This window comes from Opisthocomus hoazin, chromosome Z (genome assembly GCF_030867145.1).
Source record: "Opisthocomus hoazin isolate bOpiHoa1 chromosome Z, bOpiHoa1.hap1, whole genome shotgun sequence".
Classification (NCBI taxonomy): domain Eukaryota; kingdom Metazoa; phylum Chordata; class Aves; order Opisthocomiformes; family Opisthocomidae; genus Opisthocomus; species Opisthocomus hoazin.
The window spans coordinates 45,980,211-45,998,857 of NC_134454.1; positions in this window are offsets into that span (position 1 = coordinate 45,980,211).

Consider the following 18,647-nt stretch of genomic DNA (forward strand, 5'->3'; position numbering starts at 1 on the left):
TCGCAGCTCCCCCCCAGCTGGAACCCAGCATCACGGCACATGGTATCGAATACCCTGTTCTGTTTGGCCAGGTGGGGTCAGCCTGCCCGACTGTGTCCCCTCCTGGTTTTCAGTGAAAATTAACCCTGTCCTGGCCAAACCCAGGACAAACAACTTTCCTTCAACAGTGTTTTTATTATCAAGGATATCAAGACCATGTTTATTTAAATAAATAAGGCCCACTGTCCTTTATTAAAAAGAAAAAAGAAGATATTATAATCTGAGTTTCATTCATAACTCTAGAATAATTTGAGTGAGATTAAAGTAGTAGACATACATTTTTTAGTTTACCTTCAGTAGAGTAAGTATAAGTGAGATTGTACTGTTACAGTTTTATCTAATGTGTTAAGCCTTGGAGAAATATGATGCATAAATGTTTCAAAGTGTCAGACTAGATACTTTAGGGAGGGTAGCAACTTATTAGGCTTTACTGCAACTCGTGCAAAAAGTGCTTCATGTTTCTTCTAAGCTTCTTTCTCACCTGAACAGCTTAGTTTGTAGCCTTCTTTTATTTTTTTTTTAATTTCCCATTTTATGAACTCTTTTTTTAAGGCTGATTTTATTTTTAACTAAAGATTTTTCCTTAAAAATATTTGTTTAGAATCCTGTATTTGCTCTTTTACCAAACAGACCTTTGAGTTGAATAGTAATAACCAAATTTTGATACTTCCATATTTGCTTACTAGGGGCTCCCAAATACTCCTTTCAGAATGAATGTGTAATATTCTTCAGTTTTATTTTCCAGTCTATCTACACTCAAGATCATTTCAATTTTTTTTTTGTCTGTTTTTTATTGTATGGCTACATAATCAGTGTTTCTACTAGACTGGAAATATATGAAGTGTTCACACATTCCTTTAGAAATACAGGATAATTTAACTAGCATTTGTGCCTAACATTCATTCCACTCTAAGAGTTTTGGATCAAGGATGAATTAAATGCTTACAGTCATAGCTGTCTTTGAGATATTTATATAGTACTGGACTAATATCACCTTAGTGTTATTTAGCATTGACGAACAGCAGAATGCATAAATTTCCTCATACAAAATGGGGTATACACCAAAGTGGAAAAAAGAGTTGAGAGACTCCACTGCTATGTAGGACATCTGATTTTCTTATCTCTTTCTTTTCGTCTTTCTTACTTCTCAGGTGGAGTGAAAAATTGCTGCTACAATGTAGATGGAAATCAAAGACCTTTTTCCAGCAGTACCCAATTCTAGGTGTGATCTCTGATGTTAGGTTGCAGGATTATCCCTTCCTTTGTAACTATAGACACGGATAGACTGGGCATAGGTCTGCTTGCACACAATTAGAGGAGTCCTTCACCTCCTTTTATGCTGATCCTATTTTAGAGAAGGGTGAGAGGATCTCATAAAAATTGCAGTTAGCACAGTAGTCCATCCCTGGAGATGCTTTTCTGAACTTCAGCTCTACAATTGGAGAACTAGACATTACTACTCCTGACTTTCAGTTATTTCCCAGAAGTTGATCCTGTGGTACAGCTTAATCTGATTCACAGCAAGACAGTAAGGTACAGGTGTTTGTCTAGCCATTTTCCAGAATAAGCCTGGAAGTTCATTTTTCTGAAATACACCTCTCCACGCAACAAGATTAGATGTGTTAGAAGTATTTTTAAAGAGCATTGGCAGACCAGGTTCAAAAAAGCCTTATAGTTTAAGAAATGCTAGAGATTCATTCTTAAAAAAGATTGAATACAGCAGCTGGTGCCTTAGTTCATCAAATTAAATGCTTAATCTACTAGTTCTGAAGGCAGTGTTTCTGTGTCTTTCCTGCTAATGTTGTCAGTTTTTATCCCTCCTAAGTAGTACCTCAAAGACTGCCTGGGGCTCAACAGAGAAGTAAGGTCTTCGAGGCTAAGTCATGAGCAGGGAATCTAGCCCTTGTGGCCATGGTTTTCATTTCCCAGTACTTGGTAGGATGAGACTCCTCTTCTGAGATTTCATTTTTTTTCCTTTTTGTTTTCCCTTGACACACAGTACCTTTTTATGTAACATCTGTGTCTACCTTGCTAACATGCTGTATGAAATGTTCCTTAAAAAGGAATGCTCATCATTGTCTGAAATAAGCTTTTAAGTCTTACTTGATACTGATACGGTGTTTTGAAAGTGATACATTAAGGTATTTTCCTTAGCAACATTCCTATTGCTAATATGCACTTAGAATGTTATCTTCTTGTCATGGAGATAGTTGTACTCAATTTCTTCCTGTTACTTTTTATTTCAAACTTCAGAAACTTCCTCCTGTGAAAATTTGTGCAGCGATCCCAGAGCAAGACAGTTTGCTTCTTGCTCCTCCATCACACTTTCTAGACTGTTTTTGATATTTTTAGGCGCTGTATTTGTTAAACATATAATCTCCAAACTTACACATTCCTGGAGGAATCCAGGACTGGACAACATTTCTCCAATAACTATAACTATGAATATGGATGTGGTTACATTTTTTCTTAGTATTTCTCAGACAGTATTAACACTTTACTGATGTTGTTTCTTTTGTTACCATTAACATTTGAAGAGCTTTGTTTGATTAAACTGTGGTATTAGGAAACCAAGGGTTCTTACCCTCCCAAGCACATTCACACACAACTTGAGAGATTATTCTCTAAGCCAGTGTTTTCAAATCACAAAGGTTAGGCTATTATTCACATTGGTTTTGAAAGGCTTAGTTAATGTTAATGTTTAACCATAAAGCTTTACAAATGGGAAATTTAACCAATGTGAAAAATATTCTGAAGATGTATTTTGAAGATATTTGCACAGATATATTTGCACTACAAATAGAAGGTTCTTATTTTTGAGAGAACAATATAAGGATAATTTAGTTCATGTTTTTGGAAAATATCAATTTGATGCATACATCATTCATCTGCACATGACATCACCCCTGAAATTTACAAGAGTAAAAAATGAATCAATGCAGTGGAATCTATAATTTCCAAAGATTTTAGGCTAGACTGTTGTCCAGTCATAGAGATACTTTTATGGAGTATCTCCTCACTATGGAAATTTGTGTCTTAATTACTTTAAGCATGACAGTAAATAATTACACTTATTAGTTCATTAAATCTTCTTCCTTTCTTTTGTATGAATCTATGCTCTTTTGTGTTCTGAATGCCAGTTCTCTACTGCTTAAACTGACTTCTCCTCTTCCAACTAAGAAAAAAGGCTCAGGCATCCAGGCTTTTGCAATTACCTGAATTTTGTGGTTGGCCTTCATGCTTAATCATTCTGGATTGCTGGCTAGCATTTTTAGTACACACATTTTTGGTTCCCACATTCTTCAGTGCACAAGAAACTTTCTAGTTTTGTGGTTAGAAGAAAAGAAATTGTAGGTAAGCTGCTTTGCATTTTGCTTTTTTTATTTTAAAGCTGACATACTTGTTCTTTCTGAGTTTGTTTTTTTTTCTTTCTTCCAGTTTCCTTGTTTGTCAAGTACATTGGTACAAATGAAAATGATGCTTCATACCCTAGAAAAATATCTTTTACAAAAATGTCTTATTAAGAACACATTAGTTCCAAGAGAGAGAAGGCTAATCCTACTGCACTATAAATCAAATTCTATTATTTATTGTGGTGTCATAGATGTTCAGTCATAATAAATGGTGTACCAGGTAAGATGCTAGTAAGAATTCTGCATATGTGAAGAATTCAATGATTCTAAGAGGACAGATCATGAAGCCTTCTGGGCTTCCCATGATCTTAATAAATATAAACAATGGATTAATTTTTAGGTCAGGGATATTACTTCAAAGTACCAAAAGATTTAGAGTTTAATTAAAAAAGATGTGCATGAAAGGTAATTCCTATAATTTTTGTTTGGACATAAAAAGGAGCCTTCAATACTGATACTAAAATTCTTGATATGAACAGCTCTTAGGTATTTTTTCACCTTGTAATTGTTTTTGAAATTAGCTGTCTGAGGGTTCCTTGAAGAGCAGAAATTACATACAAGCTTTTGTCCAGCTGAAAAGCTGAAAAAAGGGAATGCAGTGTTTTAGCTGGAGTTGGTCTTGGTCTACATAGGACTTTTCATATTTTTTAATTTTGATAGTGTCATTGTACCAATAACAAACTGTTTAAGCAATATTGGTGCAATATTAAATTATAGTCTGTAATTGTAAAGTAAGACTCATCCTTGACTTTTGTTTTGTTAAATCATTTCCGTAACTTAAATTGGAATTAGAGAGTACACATAGGTTATGTGGCTACATATTTAGTGACTTTCATTCACTTTCTGTGTTATAGCACTATAACTTGTGTAGACAAGCATGCAAACAATCTAGTGCAACCTTGAGTAGCTATAAACCATACTGTTGTCCAGCGAAGCTCTTTGATATAAGAGTTCCAATGCTGTTTTAGAGACATTTTGATTGTTTGCTTAAAGGTCTGTCCCAGCCATGTCTTGTCTGGATCTTAGAGTCTGGATTCACCATTTATCTGTCAGCAGGAAATCATCTTCAAAATACTTTAAATCTGGACTTGGAGATTGCTGCCTTCTAAGGACCTGTTTAATAACCTTTCATTTGTACTTTTACTAAACTGATGCAAATTACAGAGCTATACCGAAGGATATCTTAAATGTAATACCAGAGTAAACAGTGGCTCTTTCCTTCCTTATCAGAAGTTACATCTAGTGAAATTGTGAATGCTTGCTTTGAACAGATCGTAACACTTTATTATGTGACAGATAATCTGCAGTAATTATAAACAATAAACTGTGGTTAGAGTGCTCCAGTCTATTTGGCATATTTTCTGTGTATCTGCAAAACACAATGAAGGTTTTAACAGTGCCCACAACCAAAAGTTTCTTAAGGTTTCGGTACTGAGTATATGAAACATTTGTCTGCTGTCTGCAGTCTAATTACTGAACAAGTTTCTTTCAGAATTTGAATGTTTAAAAGTGAGCATTTGGCTAATTGTTTGTAAGTGTGAGTGTATGCATGCAGTACAGAGAAGATACCATCAGATGATTAGACTGATAGCCACTTTTGAACAGTGTTCTGGGTCTGTTCTTACATTCTTCTATCAGTGTTGTCTTTAGTTGTATTAGTGCTCTCTTGAAACTCCTTCTGTATCATTTTTTTCTGTATCATTTCTCCTGGCAGCTGTTCTCTTACATAGAAAAAAATGTAAAGGTTACTTTTAAGGCATCAGATAGTCTTAGCATCTGGCTAATTGCTCATCTTCATTCTGCATTTTTCAATTTGTTTGCTCTCTATCCTGTTTTCACCCAATCTTTTATTACTCCACTCCAATTTCCTATTCATGTTCTTACATCCTGTACACATATTATTTCTTTATCTTTTGTTGCCATGTTGTATGAATTATAGTGTCTTTGTTGCCATTTGTTAACTGTATCATTAACTGTCTGTTGATAAACTTGCACAAAACCAAAGAGATTCTGAGGAACATGTGAAGTACACATCTGCCTATAACTAGGCTATTTGAAAAAGGAAGAGTTAAATTTTCCTTCCTATTGTTTTTAGTTTAAAAGTATGTGGTTACTAGTGAAAGTGAATAATATTTGTGTTTTATGACAACTTATATTTGATGACAAATATATTGCTTAAGTGGTAATGTTTTTTTTTTCATATTTGTGAACATAGTTTGTTAGATATTTCAAACTGTTTTCTCTGTTTGGTGGGTATTTATGCATTAACTAAGATACAATAATTAATTTGTATATGTTTTTTTTGTTTCATTTGTCCTGCAATTTACCAAATTAGAGACTTGAACTCTTGCTGTTTTTCTTTAGAACCATAGAAAAGACTAGCTTAGAAGGTACATTTGGAGGTCATCTTGTGTCACTACTGTAACTATACATTTGAATAGCTAGCAACACAGCAGATAACAAGACTGGCAATGTATTCCTTCAAAACTCTGTTAAAAGCAGGGCACTAGTTTTGGTTGGTAAAGAACAGATTATGTCGGGGAAACTGCATCAGAGTCTCAAACCAATCATGAAATACAGATATGATCCAAATAAATACTAATGTGAACTTTTTAGAAGGGGTAAATCTCTCTTTTAGTTTGCCTCTATTTTCAGAGCATGGGATAACATCTTCTGAGGCATCCACACAACAATAGTGATAGCAAGAAATAGATGGAAGTCCTAAGTCAGTTTTCTGAAAGAATTTTAGTCAGGAATAAGGAGGTGGTCCTGTGCAGAAGTTAGCCCTTTAACAAAAGTAAATAACAAGCCTTAAGGCTGGTGCTGTTCATTAGTGTTTGTGGTCCAATGGCTTTTCAGCACTATTAGTGTAAGACAGTTAACTGCTAGAAAAATCTGGGACTATAAGAAGAACAATATGGGTAAATAAGAAGCAGTTGCAGTAATTGTCTGAAGAGGTGATTATTAAAGGAGACAAGTAGCTTTAGAAAAATAGCCATTGTGGTGATTCTGAATCAGAAGAATTTCTTCAGAAGCCATGTACCTATGTTTCAGACATATGAAATCCTTAGATTACCTTTCATGATCACAACCTTTCATGTAGTTGTTTGTTTTATTTTTTTTAAAGATGCACTAATACACCTCCAACATAGTACTAACTATGGACAATTATTGAACTTGTTACTTTGTGATTTCTTTTTTATTGCATTCTATGTACTCTCATGCACTTCTTTCAGTGTAAGCCTATAGGTGAATGAATACACTTGTATCATAAGGATTTAGCAACCCAATTTGCAAATACATTCCCTTTCAGGAAATCTGAAGTTATTACCCATGTTTTAGTTTTAGCTACTTTTTATTTGAGTATACCTCTCCTTCATAATTTCTCCTTAATTATAAATTTTTATTGTAGATGTAAACAGTGTTCTTAATGTAAAATAAATCTAAAATTTTATTTTTTCATATTATAATAAGTTTCCTTCCTAACTATTTGTACAAGCAGATGTGTTTACACATGCATAGTGGGAAACAGACTTTTTTTCCGTACAGCAAAGACTAGAAGGTTGTATAAAATGGTATATTGGTTTTATAAATCTGCTCATTATAAATTGGTTCTAGAAATTGGTTTATTCAATAGTCAGCACTGGGATTGTATTGGAATCTCTGATTCTTTGTGCTCTGAAAGTGTAGGAATTAGGGAATTTAAATGCTTTAAATAAGAGAGTGAGGGAGTTAGTGAATAACTCAAAATCACTTCTTTCAAAGTACATACTTGTTAGGCTTGAACTTCTGATTTTTAAATAGCAGTGTAGGGATAGGGTAGACAATTTCCTCTATATTTTCCAATTACTTTTGAACATTTTCATATGGAATGAAGATCATGTTTTATTCTATTATTGTGAATATTTTGCAAACAAGCGATTTTTTTTCTTGGATTTCTTATCTTTCTAAAGGTGTGATGAAAAAAATAATTCTGCAGAATGAATCATGTGTTGAATAGTGAGTTTGTTTGCTTGTGTTATGGCGTATTCACACAGTGTAATATGAATTCAGAGACTGGTAAGGGTATCATAAATTCTGTACTACTTCTCTGAGCAGTAATAAAACAGCCAGAACAGACATCAACAAAGTACAGTGTTAGGTAATGGGAGATCGAAAAATAATCCAGTAAACACTAGGAAAGCTGCAGTTTTCTTTTTCTCATGCAAAAGTTTTTTGAGATTATATAAACTTTGCCTGTATCGGTCTGCCAATAATCAATGTTTTTTCAAAGAACTCAAGTTAACTTTGTTTCCAAAAAGAATGACTTGATTTTTCGTCATAGTATAGTACACATAGTTTGTTTTTTAATGTGTATATAAGTATGCAGTAAATAAATTAGGAGTAAAACATTAGGAGCAACAGAACAGCACTGTGGCAAAACCTAATCATTAGGGATGGCGACTAATGCATACCTGGGACTTACTACCGAAGCTTCAATCTCCTGCTAGAGTAGTCTAGCTCTTTTTACTCTTATTCGGAGTATTTAGTGTGTGGTGATACATTTCAGGAAGGGAAGGATGGATATTGTTTCCAGCCAGAGCAGTCCATAGCCTGGTGCTTGAGCTACTCTGGGGAAAGAGAAGCAAACCTTCATTCTTGGCTTTTGGGAAGCCTGGCTGTGTGAAAAAATCCTTTTTTTTTTCCCCTTGAAAAGTAACTGCTATTAGATCTGTGACAAAACACTGTAGACATCGAAGTGATTCTCTTTTTTGTGTATCAACTCACAGGAGGCATCTCCATGCATTTTAATGGAAGGTCATCAGAGAAGTTTCGGTTCATCTTTATTCTCAAAGTTTCCTATTGATCAGGTTTAATTAGATATTGAACATATACACCATGCATTAGGCCTTCGGAAAACAGAAGGCCTCACATTCAGGTTTAAATTTGTGCTCCCCATCCCACGGTTTAAATGATTCAAATTGAAATATCATTACTGTTTTGTCTGTCAATACCTTACATTGAAATACTTCATTGGCATTTTTCTTACAGGTGTATATTATTGGCACAGAAAATGAAATGATAATGATAATGATAATGATAATGATGGTGATGATGATAATAATATTTATTAATATTATTAATATTATATTGTTGTCATTGTTAAAAGTTATAGTGGAATTGCCAAAGTCACAGATAATTTTGGTTAAATGATGGGGTGGAGGGGACTGACATTTTAAAGCACTTATTTTATGCTAGTGGACAAAACAAGAGGGTAAATAAAGTTTTTTAAATCATAATTATCAATTGAAAATGCCTAAAAATATTTAAGCAAAACGTTTTTTTGACAATTTAACATACAGAAGCCAATTTCAGAAATCTTTATGTCTGCCATGCAATAAAATCCATCATACTGTGAAACTGATTGTACAAACAATATGCATTTAAACATATGTTGCTGGTTCCACTATCATTTTTAACCCTTCATGTCATAGAAATTAAATACCCTGCATAATATAAATGAAATAAAACTATATTTTTTCCATTTTAGAAATAAGATTATTTTCTAACACTAAGTTTTTCTAAACAAATATAAACTGGCTAGTCTTAGTAATGAAATGTAATGGTCCACTCACAAAAAAAGGCCTGCAATTATGTCCTGATATTTATATGTGCAGTTACTATGGCTGCAAACATGGTAGCCACCACCTCAGTAAAGAGGGGAAAAAAACCCACACCACAAACAATACACCAGCAGCACAACTCAGATTATAGATGCCTATGAACACTGAGGTATGCTGTAATACCGTTCTACTTCTTCCTGAAATATTGTATTCCTGTGTTGCACAGTAACCTTGAGGTTAGAACATGATACAAGACATGGTTTTCCAAAGGTTACTTTGACAGTTAACGAGCAAGATGCAATAATTTCTAGTGAACAGGCTAATCTAAAGTTAACTCTAAACATACATAATAGAAATGACCAATTAGGATTGGCCATTACAAGCCAAGATGCTTCATTATTGTATTTTCTCTTTAATTTGAATGAATTTGTGTCTCTTTTTTTTTCCTCAAGAGGCATTTTTTGTTGCCCGTGTTGTTCACGATGTTTTCTTTTTTTTTTTTTTTCAGGGGCGGTGCTTCATCTATGTAAATATTATTGCATTAAATCACATAATGTTGCTCTTTTAATGTTCTAAAGTAGGATTGACGTATATCAGTTTTTCTTGAGACTTTCAATATTAAGATGCAAATAGTGCTGGGAGGAGCAGTTTTGAAAAAGAGTACTTAAAAAAGGGGCACCAAAGAAGATTTAGTGATTAGGCTGACATTCACCATTGCTCCCATTGTAAATGAAGAAGGAGATTTGTCTGTGTTACAAGTTCTTTGTTCCCTTCCAAGAAAAAAACAGTTCAACCATAAAATGAGTGAATGTACCACTGGGGAAATCCCAAAGCCTTCCAGATATGTAGTGAACAGCAGAGTAGATCTGGGGAAGGAGCCAGTCAGTCAATCAATTAAAAAGACTACAAGCCCATGACAAAGTATTTACTGTCAACTCAGAAACGGGCAACAAAATTATTTGTCTTCAATACGAATAATAAAAACTTAGGATCCTTCAACACCTCTGATTATAGAGGGGAGTGGAGGGGAAGCTAGTATAAATAAAATGCTGTGATGTGTTTGCCAAACAGAGTAAATTCTGGGAAGAGACCAATTAATTAATGTCACTCTGAATAATGATTTGTGGTGGTGTCTGTAAAAGAAGATCCCTCAGACACTGCAAGCTGTTGCCTTAGAAATTGAGCCTGCCTAATTAGCTAGATGACATAGACGGTGGATCCTTCAAGATGGTACACCGTCTGGTCTGACTAACATGCAAAACAAGCATCAACAATGAGGAGGCTGACAAAGATAAATGTAAATGAGAGCCCCAAGAGCAACAGCACAGGGAGTTATTGTAGCAGGTCAGTGAAGAAAAACACCTGGATAGGAATTACAGTCAGATGACCTATTAAAAACATATGGAAAATGCCAATTGAAACTGAAACACGTTGCAAGGGTGCTCAGTACATGTTTTTGAAGACCAAACATCTGTCTGTGTAAAACAGCTTAAGCTCATAAACTCATAAACTCATAAACTCAGATACAAGGAACAGGATCACCCCTCTTTAAGTAATGCTGTAACACAAAATTTTCAAAAACAAGGACCAGTACTTCACTTTCAGTGACAGCACTGCTGGGATAAGTTAATTACTGAAATGCAGTGCAGATGAACATTTCCTATAATGTAACAAACATTATAGGTGCAGGGAATATACAGATGAAAAGAAATTTCACACTAGTAACTTCAGTGACGAAAAATAGAGGAATGACAAATGAGTAATCTCAGTGACACAGATCATCTGGTTTTTGAAGACATCAAGAAAAGAAGGATGAGGTACCAAGGGTATCATGTGAAGATTAAAAAAAAGAAAAAGAAACCTCTCATAAATTTATTTTAAATCTGAATTTCATCTTACTCAGAAATTTTGACATAAGTAATATTACAGAGGATATTGCCAACTAATCTGATGAACAGCCTGGGAATTTTGGCTATAATAATATTTGGTCACACTTATGTATCAACCCAGTACCTTTCTGGATAGAACGAATGGCTGTCAGACTCCTTTGCTTTCCTAGCAGACAGGGTAGTTTGTAGAGGCTTGTACTGAAAACCAATCAAAATGAAATGCAAACCCTAAAATACTGTTTGGTGTATGCGTCTTTGGTCTCAAAAGAAAAGCTCAATATAATTCACTTAATTACTAAGCCAAACTATCCATAATTAGTGGCAGATAATATATTGGGATGTTATTATGTCCCCTTCTTCACCCATAAGCACCAGCTGGTAGACCCCCTTCTTCATCAGAGGAAGAATATACCTTTGTGCATAATTATGTCTCTGGATTTTGCTTTTCACTGAATATGTGGTGTATGACTTTGTAGTCCAGAAATCTTTGAGTGTGTTGTTGTTGAAGTAAGAATCACCATTCACTGAGATGGTTCTTCCATTTGCCTTTGCCCTACTCATACTGAGCATTTTTACTCACTATGGTTGTTCTGCTTCGTAGTTCAAAGCAATTCTTGACATCTAGCACCGTGAAAAATTTTCCTCAGTGTCTCCCATTAGTCATCATCAGTTTCATCTGGGTTTTGTTTTGTTTCTTTTTCATTTAGCACTTATCCTCTAGCACAGATTTGAACTTATCCTTGTCATGCTCCATCTAAGGGTTCACTATAGTGCTAAGGTGACAGAAGTGGCCTTAAAGCTGGGAGGACTCAAAAAGACAGTGACTAGATAGAAGAAAAGATCAGCTTTCTTGAAGTTCAGTCTATCATCCTAAATTTCCCTCCATGCAGCCTATATTCTGTGTTCATAACTAGCCTTGCATTCTAAACTGCCTTTCTCCTAAATGCCTCTTTTAAGTTCTGAGCTATACAAACAAGATGGCATTCATGTCATTTGTAATTACTTGTAATTAATAGTGCACAGAGATGTACCTTGTTTGTCTTTCAGCATCTGTGATGCCTTCAGTGATGTCTGCAAACATCTGGGCGTTGTGATTCTTAATCAGCTTGATGACTACTGATGGCTGAGGGAAATACTTCCCCTGTGATATGTCATACATTAGTTTTCCTAAAAAATTGTCCATTTTTATTTTTCTAGGAATAGTAAAATTGCAGAAGAACCCAGCAAAAAGTCTGGGATGAAAGCACCAATTTGTCTTCAAGCAAAGAAGCGATTACGTACCTAAATCACATGCCCAAATCGCAGCGGCAAATGCACTAAAAAAAAAATTACTTTTTACTTTTTTTCCTTAAAGAAAGTATCAAATCAGTCAATGTAAAATTCCAAGGTAATTTTGGATGTTACTTTCAAAGTTTCATTTGTGAAATATGTGATACATTATTTAACAGATCTTGGGCTTTTGATATCTGTGCTACTGAAATGTGATCAGTCTGAGAACAGTACTTCTTTGATCCATCTAGCAACAGAAACCTTAGTTTCAATGTATAAGTAAAGCTACATTTTCTCTTCGACTGACCTTCAGAACTATAGAGAAAGGTATCAACAGTTCTTGTTAATAGAAATAAAACACTTCCATATTAGAGGTTTATCTGGGATAGGATTATTATAGAGTCAACTATGCTTGTGAACTGTTGTCTGAAACACGATGATACACATTTAGATAAGAGCATATAAAGCATGCACTGGACCGCAATTGCTGGTATACTATACAGTTTCCCTGCAAAATTATTGCTAAACGATTGCCCATTATTATCATACAACTGGGAATGCTGATCCACAACACTTCTGCTGCTTCTTAAATCTCTTTCATATAAAGTTAGTGAATTTGTGGTTACTGTATATTTGCAAAGTTATGTGACATCTTCAAACTGGGACAAAATATACCTCAGCTGATTTTGTCAGTGATAATACATTTTTCATGCTTTCATGAGACTACTGTCTGTACACCAAGTTATTCGCTTTTCTTTTGTCTGCTTTTACTAGACATTCAGACTCTCTCTGCTAACAACTTTCTCCTGCTCTTTGTGAGGATATTCACTCTGCCCTCTGTAGTTGATGTTTAAGTAATTTCTAGTGACTATATCTCACTTTCCTTCTTACAGTCTGCCCTGGGTTTGGCTGAGATAGGTTTAATTTTCACGAGAAGCCAGGAGGGAACACAGCCTGGATGACTGACCCAAACTGGCTAAACAACTGGGTGTGCTTGGTTTGGAGCAGGGGAGCTGGCCAGGGGGAGGTTAATCATTACTCAGGAACATGCTGGGCATCGGGCAGGGGCAAAATTGTCCTGTGTATTCCTTTGTTTTGTATGGTTTTTCAGTCAGTATTCTTGTATTTACTGTTTGCTTCCTTTGCTGTTCTATTAAACTGTCTTTATCCTGATCCACAAGTTTTGCCTTTTTCTTGCCATTCTTCTCCCCACCCCAGCGGGGGCAGAGGTGATAGAGTGGCCACAAGGTTCTTTGTTGCCGTCTGGGGCTAAATCACGACATAGTCTTTTTTCCAAAATTTGCAATCTTAGTCTTCTATTTGGGGGTTGGGATGTTTTTCGGTAACAAAACATTGAGTATTTTCACCCGTTGATCACACAGAACTATTTACTTTAATCCTTTTTAATTAAAAAAAAAGCCTTAACATCTTAAAATGAAAATTTTTTTGATAACTGAGAAAAAGAAAACATTAATTTAAAAACTCAGAATGAGAATAACAAGAAAATTATCTTGACAAAATTATTTTGAATTTGTGATTCATCTGTACTCTACGTATTATAAAGAATTTTGAAATGAGAAGTTTCAACTTTGCAATTTTCCGATACAGTATTATCATTGGTCTATCAACTGTTCTCTTAAAGTTGAGACTTTTTTTTTCTCCTTCTGTGTTCTGCATAGCTCATTACACGAGCTCTGTTAATGAACTCATCTCACTTTTCAGGCACACAATGCAACTATTAACCCATGTTAGTATTTCTACGGGTACTTTATGGTAGAACTATTCAGGAAATGTTCAGAAATTCTTTTCTGTGCAGTTTCTAGTTAATGTTACTTTATTTTTTATTGTATCCCCTCAATAGCTGTGATCTAATGAGTTTTGAACTTAATATTGATTATAATATTGGAACTTGCACAACTAACTCAAATGTGATCTCCCGGTTATTTAATTTTTTGCAGCTCCTCTGTGTTAGCTTTGCTGTGTTCACTGATATCACATGCTTCCAATTTAAAATTAAATCTGAAACTTGGAAAAGTCAATGGTTGAACTAAGTTTTATCACAGGTTAAAAATTCCTCCAGGAATGAGTGATACACTTCGCTTTTGCAGTAAAAGATCATATTGTAGTCAGTTACTCTTTACTATACTGCTCACCTATCCAGAAAAGATACCGTGTCTGCAACCGGGGCACTAAGAGGCTGAGTTTATTTTTATAGTGCAATTGAAAGTTGTGACAGAAGCTCACGTGGGATGTACCAGGGGTGGGTTAGAGCCATCTTGCTTGGGCACTGACAATCTGGTGGCTTCAGCAGCAGAGGACAATCACTTGCCTTCCCTCTGTGGTTATGCAGTTGCAGGGCTGGTTCAGAAGTCCCAGAGTTGATGTTCCATGTGTGATGGCACTGTAGATATATGTAAAATTGCTTCCAATTATCTGATACAGAAGGAGGCTCAGGATAAAAGTGTTCAGAGAGGGTATGATCTGCTTTCTTCTGTATAAGATAACAGTTCAGGTGATCTCAACCCACTTAGAAGTAAACTGAGCCTCTTTTCCTCAGGAACAGTTGAGCATTTTGAGCCTACTAATTCCTCCTACATTTTATTTTTTTTCCTCTGTCATTTAAAAAGGAATTTTAATGGATGTAGTTTAACATCACAGCTTCATTTTTCAAAGACAGACTAGATTTTGGCTGAGTGTATATGTAACATTTTAGTACATTTTTTTCTCTTTCGGAATAAAAATGACTATAAAAGAGCAGAGGTTCTTTGTCAGAGAGATACTAGTTTGGTGTCAGGACATCTTCAAACCTGAAAGCAGAATTTGTTTCCTCTCACTTATCAGTGTTGTAAAAATGTAGAGGCACGGATACTACAGCAATAAAAATTTTAGCAATCTTTAGCCTGAAATTCACTGAGCTCGCTCTGGTGAGACAGTTAAAATAATTGTTTCATCTATCATCAAGTATTTTTATTAATCACAGTAAGCATAAGTGAACTTATATTTTTACCATATAAATGTCAAGTAAGGGAGGTACGAAACATGACCATCCATGTTGCTCTGTATTTTGAGAAGATATGTATTTTTATATACTCTCTAATACAGATACGGATTTGGTCATTTTAAATCTATAAAGATGGATTTAATTTAAGTTCAGTAAATTTGGTAACTATTATTTTAAAAATCTATATTTGGACTTGGGCAAAAATTAACACCTTCTGTTATGAAACTATTGGGAAAAGTTTACAGAATAGCAGCTGGAACTGCCTGTACAGATCTCTAATGATTTTTGAGTTCACTTTTTGATCGTTACAAACAGGAAATTCAATCTCCATTTGAACATAAATAACAACAAAGACTCCATGACTCGGCACAGAGGTGTGAACCTAAAAGGGTCATAAAATATGAAATTCTCTATTAAAAAATGCTTATATATGAAGGGATAAACAAAACATTTTCATTCTGGCTCCAGTCACTACATACTACATAACAGTCTGAAGGAGCAGAAAAATGTATCCTTTTCTATGCAAGCTCTTAAAAAATGTTAAATAATTCTTAACGTTGTGGTTTTTTACTGAATAGATAGATTGTGTCATTTGATCAGAATTTATTTTTACCTAGTTTGAAATGTGTTTAGATGAGTTTCGTATTTGGATACAGAACAGTGTTTATTTGCGTAACTAAGCATGTATGTGTTGTATTGCTGTCAGCAGTATAGAAAAGAAATGAGCATCATTGCTTCCTCTTTGCAGGCAGTTTTGACAATAACATGAATTGGGCAGAAACATATTCTCTTTGTGAGTCTTAAAGTAAAATCTCCACTAAATTAATAACGGGTTTACCTTGAAACTTAACATGGTATTTTTGTAAGTATTTTTAACTCAGGAGTAGTGATTATATAAAAGTATATAAAATTGCATATGCTTCTATTATATACATAATAAACATACTTCTAATTTTTAAATGTACACATTTTTATATCTGTATAAATGGATATGTATATCTATGTATATATGGACACAGTCCAAATGGACACAGTCAAAATACATTGTTTTCCCAACCCAATTCAATTCCTGATTCAATCTGCTTCTATAAAACTCACCACAGTAGAAAAAATGGACTCCTCATAGATAAATATTTTTGATACTATGTAGCAAATTGCCACACTGAAATTTAAATGTATTGATGTGAAAGCTAAAGAGACCAGTTTGAATCAGTCAAATAAACAAACAAACAAAAAGAAACTAATTTAATGACTTCATCCAAAACTCCAACAAACAAAACTTTATTTGAAAGTCAAAATTTTTGCTCCCTTAAAGAACAGCAGCGTAAGTACTAATATAAGTGATCTCATGTCACCAGCACCTTTCAAGTTTAAAGCAGCACCACGATTTATGTCTGAGATAAGTGCCTGAGACTTCCCCATCGACAGGTTAAAGGAAGCCAGGTTAAGTGTCAGCATGGTGCAGACTTTTTCACTCCCTGCAAAGCCAAAGTAAATAGTTTTTGTACTATGTATTCAGAAAGAAATGTACATTAAATGAGGCTCAAGAAGAGGAACAATATACTCTTAGATATACCTCTAAGATGAGGGTAAATTCACCCTTCCCAGTCACTTACCTGCTTTGCAGAACCCAATGTTGCCATGGAAATACATAAAGATAGACAGTTTTTTCACATCAACCTAAAGAATTATCTTATTCATGATATATCTATTCTTAGACCACACATGGAATTTGGAGTACAGCAGCTAGTTAGTTTTAAACATGGAGAAGTTTGCTTGATTTCAGTCTAATGACTCATATATAAAGTTTGGTCCTGTGCTCTGTCTGTCGTAATCATGATACTCCTAGAAATAAATTTCCCACAATATTTAAATTTAGGCTTACCATTTCATTTTTGAACCATCCCTGTTGGGCTCATCTAAAAGTGCTAATTCTCTTACAGACCATAATAAAACAGGTAGTGTCTGTCCTCACTCAATCCACCTGACATTTCTTGCCATTTTTTATTAAAATATCAGTAAAGCAAATTTGTAAAGTAACTTCTCTCACCTCAAGTACAATCAAATGGTGTTCTTAATACACAGAGAGATATGCTCAGATAATTATAAATGTGATCCTAAGCAACGGGGCACTCAATAATTCACACTTATCTGGAAGAAGATTTTACTAGCAGGAACAATCCCAACAGTAACAAAATACTGAGGTCCTGACATCCTGGAGGAGAATTAATAGAATATTTCACAAGAGACATAATGTTGAGGGCTGTCCAGCTTATGGTTTGTGAGCAAATGACACATGTAGATGACACTCCTCCACACACACTTTTCCAGGACTGTACAGTCACTCAGCCCATTCCTGTTGCTGGCACCAAGCACATGGCCTATGACCCATGGTCCTGCTCCAAATTATGGTGCTGAGCCCCTCACTCATCTCCCAAGCAGCTGTCACTTAGTCCTCGCAGCACTCCCAGACTCAGGATAGAGTGAGATTACACAGACACGTAGTTGAAAAAGGATTTAATAAGAAGACAGGATGAACTGCAGCTACCAGGTGCAGGTCTCGGTCAGAAAAGCATACTGATCAACTCATTTTACATTCGAACAGCCCCGGGTTTCTGCCCCCTCATTTCTGCCCACCTCCCTTTGGTTCTTACCCAGTTCCCTTCTCCTCCACAATCCTTCATCAGTTTGCACAGTCTCACTGGCCCCCCAACATCTTTCACCCACTTTGACTGCAGTGCCTTGGTAGCCCATCAGTTGCTGTGACTGACCAGGTTTATTTCTTGTCTTTGTCTCTATTATGTTTACCTGTGAGCTCTGTGTCTCTGTGCATTTTATTTATGACTTCTCCCTTTCCCTTGCCACCCCCTTTGCCAAGGTCCTTGATCAGATGATTCTACCAAAATAAACATTCTCATGTTCCAGTACCCTTACTAATGAGCACGACTGACCAGGTTCATTACTGTCTCGCTTATCATTTGTTGGTCAAGTTTGTATCTCTGTGTCGTCTTGTTTATGGGTTCTTCCTTTTTATTATTACCCCTTTTTGCTTTAAAATGTCCTTGGACAGAGAGCCGTAAGGGAATTGACTCTCCCTCCTTCCACATACCCTTCCATAGACTGCATTTTAAAAATCTAGTTGATGACACATTGTTTGATTAAAGCAAGCTTCTGTTAGAAATATATCTATCTTGCTTAAAATATTGTTGGATATTCTCCAGTATACACATAGAGATAGGGAGCTTAAGTTTTAATCCGACGAGCGCTTCAGTTTGAAGAACTTTTATCACTGCATGAGGAGGTGGGGAGGAGCACAAACGTCCATTTCTCTTCTTTCACAGGATACCAAACCTCAAATTCTCTGGTAACATTAACCTTCCTTTTCTCTGTCCTTTTCCTTCAAAAACAGAATGTTGTTAAAATAACTGAAAGC